Source organism: Eurytemora carolleeae, unplaced genomic scaffold (genome assembly GCF_000591075.1).
Source record: "Eurytemora carolleeae unplaced genomic scaffold, Eaff_2.0 scaffold963, whole genome shotgun sequence".
Classification (NCBI taxonomy): domain Eukaryota; kingdom Metazoa; phylum Arthropoda; class Copepoda; order Calanoida; family Temoridae; genus Eurytemora; species Eurytemora carolleeae.
In genome coordinates this window covers 69,715-76,588 of record NW_019396853.1, presented here as the reverse complement: position 1 = coordinate 76,588, position 6,874 = coordinate 69,715, and positions in this window count along the sequence as shown.

The window sequence follows — 6,874 nt, the reverse complement described above, 5'->3', positions numbered from 1 at the left end:
ATCTGGGTTTTATTGCAATTTCCAAATAATTTATGGGATTAATAACCTCTATCAAATAAAAGGCTTCCTTACCACCTTTCAGCTTTCACCTGACTTAATTTATACTTTAAAGGTTTGTACATTATAAATTGAGACTTTTTAAACAGCTTATAAAATAGCAAATCCACCAATATGAAAAATCCGCGATGATCAGCCACTTGTGCCCAAGGAACAAATTAGTTGCAGTGTTTTGAAGAATATTCATCATAAAGAAGATTAAGGAAATGAAAGAGGAGTAGATGTTAATGCTTTTTGGTAGGTTCTACATAAGAAACATCAAAAAAATATTTATATACATGCACAGAGACTTTCTTTGGAGCTAGTGTTTCTCATGAAATTTTTTTAAAGTCAAAATCCAATTTAAGTCTCTATTTATAGTGGACACCTATGATATATTCACTGATTACATTGACTACATTTTTTCTGTAAAAACAACTGGATTTATTTCAATCATTGTGCATATATTATATGTATATGTATATATGTTAATTTCACTATATTAAAAGAGAAAAATGTCTTAATTTTTAAAATTTAATTCTTAATAATCTTGAACTTTAAAGCGCCAAAAAAATGTTTATATTTTTCCTCTTAAATGGTAATCATGGACATGGAGAATAGAGATCAAGTTTCTAAACTGGGACATTTATGTCCCCAAGATTCCTTGACATATTCCTTGTTAAAAAACTCAAGTATACAGTTCTTTGACATATTCCTTGTTCAAAACTCAAGTATACAGTTCCTTGACATATTCCTTGTTCAAAACTCAAGTATACAGTTCCTTGACATATTCCTTGTTCAAAACTCAAGTATACAGTTCGTTGACATACTCTTTGTTCAAAACTCAAGTATACTGTTCCTTGACATACTCATTGTTCAACACTCGAGTATATGATTCCTTTATAAATTCCTTGTTTAAAACTCAAATATATGGTTCCTCTACATATTCCTTGTTCAAATCAAGTAAACAGTGCCTTTATATATTCCTTGTTTAAAACTCAATGAGTTTCAAGGAAAAAGAAATTACTAAAAATAACATTATTAAATCCTCAAATACTCTAGTTCCTGTTTACAAATTTCCGGTTCTTTTTTTAGCCTATATCGTTTATTGATTGTTAGCCCTCGTAATTCCGGATTAATCTCATGTTTTTGCGGGATTTTACCTCAAAACCTACTGAGATTGAAGTTTAATCCATCGAATTTAAACTTAAATCAGTGTAATCTGTACTTAAGTGGAGAAAACTAAACTTAACCGCTATTTTTGTATGATAACTTGTATTCTCTGATCTATAGTATAAACTGGGGTTATTTTGGTGAGATTACAGTTAAGTGAAGCAAGAACCCCCCTTATATCCTTTATATCCTTTCTATCCATTATATCCCGGCCTATTTCCACCCTGGGTCTTTGAGTGGGGATTAGTTCAAGCTCGGACAACATAAATCGGATTAAGGATTTCTTTTTGGGGATATTTAGGGGGTGCAAGGCAATTATAACACCCCCCGTGGCGAATGGTGGTTGTATTACCCCCCCCCCCTCCTCCTCTTTAATATACGATCCAATAATGTGTACGGATCTAAGCTTTATGGTGGAGCTAAGATTAGAAATGCATTTCCTTGCAACCTATATCTATATATAAATTTGGCTTGTCTGTCTGTTTGTTTGTCTGTTTGTATCCAATAAACGTCAAAACGGCTGAACCGATCGGGCCCAAATTTTTTGTGGGACATCTAGGGACCAGGGAAGGTTTATGAATGATTGAAATTTTAAATATTTGTCTCCATCAAAATTCAATCTTCATTAGGTTTTTTAAAATTTTGAAAATCCACGAATGTTTTGTGAAAATCCGCGAATTATTTTTGTTTTGTTTTACGATGTACACAAAGAGAACATGTTCACAATTAATTTAGAAGATGGGCGCGAAGCGCCCTCTAAGGCTAGTATTGTATACTTCTAAACTTTATGGTAAAATGTAAATATATATTAACCAATTTTTTTGGCTGATAGATCGAAATTATTGTTTCATAATTTAGACCTTTTGGCAAATTTTGTATAAAGAACAAAATTTTATTCTTTATTCTTTAATTCCGCCATATTGGAGCTTTCAAAAATTAAGTTAAATGAAGCAACAAATTTTCAATAATTTCGAAAAAGTTGAATAAAAGGTTAAGAAAGACTCCAATGGGTCGAAAAAAATTATCGATTTTTTGTTTTACTTCCTATTTTCTAAAAATGAGGAAGGGGATGATTTTGATAAAACCTTAGTTCAGTTCTCTTGAAGCTGGCATTTTTTTCAAGCTAGCTCTTTCATGTTTTTTGACCAGCACTGTAGGAAACCAGGGATAAGCTGCAAAATATTATGTGCAAATGTATAGAATGTAGTATGTAGTATGAGGAGAGAGAAGGAAGGTAGGAATGTATTATCTAGTATTTGATGATGATTTCCTGCAGCGTTTAGGATTAGTTGGAGCTCATTCCAACCAAGTATAGTTCTATCCAACCTAGTATAGTTCTATCCATCCTGGTATAGTTCTATCCAACCTAGTATAGTCCTATTCCGATATTGTATTTTGAATAAAGATTTGACTTATTTCTACTGTATTGCAGGTATAGTACTGATACAAAGACCTCTACCTAGTGGGGTACCCTGAGTTAGGCTTAAGTTCACTTATTGAAGATTTATAACTCCATGATATGACCTCTAGTCCCTGTGACCCAGCCCATGCTGAGATATTTAAGAATATATATGTGGATTGTAAAATTGGAAAAATTATGGAAATTTATGAAATGACATTAGTCTGAATCTCGGTAGGATTGAATAAGTCTAAACTCAGCAGGTTGGGAGCTAGATCAGGATACAGGGTGTACCTTGAGCTAAATCAGGGTGCAGGGTATATCTTGAGACTAACCCACCAGCAGGGTCAGGGTACAGAGTGTACCATGATACTAATCTAAGTAGGTTGGGAGCTGGATCAGAGTACAGGGTGTACTGTGATACTATCCCAGCAATTTGGGAGTTAGATCAGGTTAAAGGGTTACCTGGATACTAATCCAACAGGTTGGGAGCTGGATCAGAGTACAGGGTGTACTTTGATACTATCCCAGTAGGTTGGGAGCTGGATCAGAGTACAGGGTGTACTTTGATACTATCCCAGCAGGTTGGGAGCTGAACCAGGGTAGAGGGTGTACCTTGATACTAATCTTAGCAGGTTGAGAGCTGGATCAGGGTAGAGGGTGTTCCTTGATACTAATCTTAGGAGGTTGATAGCTGGAGCAGGGTACAGGGTGTTCCTTGATACTAATCTTAGCAGGTTGAGAGCTGGATCAGGGTAGAGGGTGTTCCTTGACACTAATCTTAGGAGGTTGAGAGCTGGATCAGGGTAGAGAGTGTTCCTTGATACTAATCTTAGCAGGTTGAGAGCTGGAGCAGGGTACAGGGTGTTCCTTGAAACTAATCTTAGCAGGTTGAGAGCTGGATCAGGGTAGAGGGTGTTCCTTGATACTAACCCTCCAGGTTGGAAGCTGGATAAGGGAACATGGTGTACCTTGATACTAACCCATCAGGTTTGGGGATATTTTTGGAAGCCCTGTATCAATATAGGATAGAGTTGGCACTGGTTCAGTGTGTTCCTGTATCAGGATGATATCTAATCCAACCTAATGGAGAACAATTCCATAATTGATTTGGGTTATATTCATTAGATTATCCTTTGTCCGAATTTAAGGAATTTAAGACACGTCTTAAATCCCCCAAAAACCAGTTTTAATTGACCGCCGGCTTAAATCTTGATAAATTTAATATAAATTTAAGTGGAACTAATCATATTTGAGCGGCGGCTTAAATTTAAACCTCGGCCTCCCATATAATATTCATTAGATTATCCATATAATATTCATTAGATTATCCATATAATATTCATTAGATTATCCATATAATATTCATTAGATTGCCCATAAAATATTTATTAGATTATCCATATAATATTTATTAAATTATCCATACAATATTCATTAGATTATCCATAAAATATTCATTAGATTATCCATATAATATTTATTAAATTATTCATATAATATTCATTAGATTATCCATATAATATTTATTAAATTATCCATATAATATTCATTAGATTATCCATATAATATTCATTAGATTATCCATAAAATATTTTTATCTTATTCTTCTTATCTAGAGTGTTGTTTGAACAGAGGTTTTCTTACTTATGTTATACCAATTAAAGAAGATTTGAATATTAAGAGAATGGAGGAAAATAGTTATTGAAGGTTGGAAAAAATATAAGAAAGGTTTATCAAATTTTAAAGAAAAGAAAAGAATGGTAAATAAGAAATAAAAGGTAGGGAAAATACGACAGAATGGTTTAAAAATGAAGTAAAACTGGTGAGAGATGGTTTGGAGAATATTGTAAAAGTTTTAGATTGGGAAATGAAGATTAAAAGGTTTGGAACATAATGAAGATTTTTGGAGAAATCATAAAGAATAGGTTGGAAGATACCAAGGAAGGTTGGAAGATACCAAGGAAGGTTGGAAGATACCATGGAAGGTTGGAAATTGAACGAAAATGGGAAAAAAAGGTAACTGAAGTAGAAATAGTTTTGACAAGTTTTGATCGGAATTGAGAATTCAAAAAATAAAATAGGAAAAGGAAATCAAATTTTAAAATTAGGCAGAAAGTTTGTACCACCGTGTTGTCTCGACCTATGATTGAATGAGAATCATTCATTAGAACCTACTTGGCTCTGGGTACCCTGGATACCTAGGACTGTCAGACCTGGAGAAAAGATCTTGGCACTTTTCCTCTTCAAGCTCAACACAGCATGCTACTCATCAATTAACATACACACACCCTTACACACTAACACATTACATATACAGCACAATACATGAGCTAGTTAGTCAGTAAATATTTCTCTTCAAAATTATCATATTAAACCTTTGTTTTTTATTGCGACACAATGTTGAATTGCGTATTTTTCTGAAATATTTGTAAATCAGCAAGGAAATCCGCCAAATATTGTGCATAAAATCCTCAAAAATATTCAACGTAAAAAACTGTTTTTTACTTTAAACCAAACTCGATGGCAACCGCACTCTAAATTAAAGTGTTTGTAGAGTCCACATAGAACTGATTTAATTTTAAAAATCGGACAAATTGTTGTTAACTCCCCGCCGGGGTTCTTTAGATCCAGTGCAACAGAATTTAAATTAGCCCAGTGTGCTGTTAAATAGTTTACTTAGTCTCATTATATTTAGCTTGCAATGAATCTCAAGTTACCACTCACTGTGATGCACTTTTCTAAGGTATTTGAAATTAATAAATTTGCTCTTCTCTCCTGTATATGGATTAGTAACCAGGGGGTTAGGTATTTACATTTGCAACCAAACTAACCATACTTCGACTGAGTATCACTTTCCTTAATACCGTACTTCAGTGAGTTGCATAAAAAATAAGTTTTTAATATCATTATCAAAATCATTTGATTTTTGAAGGAAGCTAAAAGGGATTTACTTTTAAAACCCATTGATAAACCCATTGTGAACGAAAGAGCTGATAACTTTTATCAAATTTTAACTTTCCAATTTCTATATCTTTGCAGCCTGTGACTATTGATCTAGTAGAATTCATAGTTAGAATATCTTGGGTCTACGACTTCAGGCCTGGCAGCGAAGATTTCAGGATTAGAGTTTGATGCCATTAATCAGATCATTGTTATTGCATAATGCATTTCTTTTCGATCATGTTAAACAATCCAAAAATATTAAAATATTTGTAACAATATCTATCCCCTTGGTTCGTTCCTGATAAACCCATCATCTCCACGCCACTAATCCATTCTAGAAAAAGATGCGAGCTGAGATAGATGTGATTAGGGTACGGAGAAAGGTGTTAGAGAACCCGGAGTAAAGACAGGATTAAACACTAACCCTGATCTCCAGGTTCAGGTTTACCAAAGCATACTTCAAGGTATTGGAGTAGATTAGATAAATTCCTCTAATATCTAGGTGATACACAGATAAGTAGAGGGATGGGTCTAACAAAAGAAAATTATTAACAGATTGTAATCTCTTTTATAAAGCTCAATGTTTTCCTTCATATTTATTTTAGTTTAAATATAAAGGAATATACAGTTTTAATAATGTAAGACTATTCACTTAGTTCCAAATTATCCCCGCGGACCGAATTTAATGAATTTGAGCTAGGTAGCTCAACACCCTTTACGTCGATATAAATACTTATCTGCGGTGTTGTAGTGTAGATAACATCTATAGGACATGAACCTTGGAAAACCCGATTCAAGACATACATGGTTGAACCGTCTCTAAACCTGGCTCAAATTCATTGAAACCGGTTCCAGGACTTCATTCAGATCCAGTTATTAATCCACATAGATAGGCCTAGGTGCATGTAGGTCTTGCTCTTTGTCTAAGTACATAAAGATATAGACCTAGATCTAGGTCTAGTTCTATGTAGGGCTAAGTCTAGGTCTAGTTTTGAATTTGTTATCTGATAAAATAACCCCCCAATAATTCAGTTCAATTCAATAAATCATCAAATTTTAAAACTAAAAGAATAAGTACGCCAAAAGAAAACCAAATATGGTTTCAATAGAATATTTTCAAAAAACACATCTTAAAATAAAAATGTTATTTTTAATATTTTTGTCTTCTTCCCTCAAGAAGCTACAGGTTATTCCAAACTCCTGTGGAGATATCATTTGATTAAAAAACAATAAATTGATGTCGAAAAGATAAAACTGTTTAGTTCAGAAATATGAATATTTCGGGCAGCTCATTTCATTTTTAATAACATGAAGTTTCTA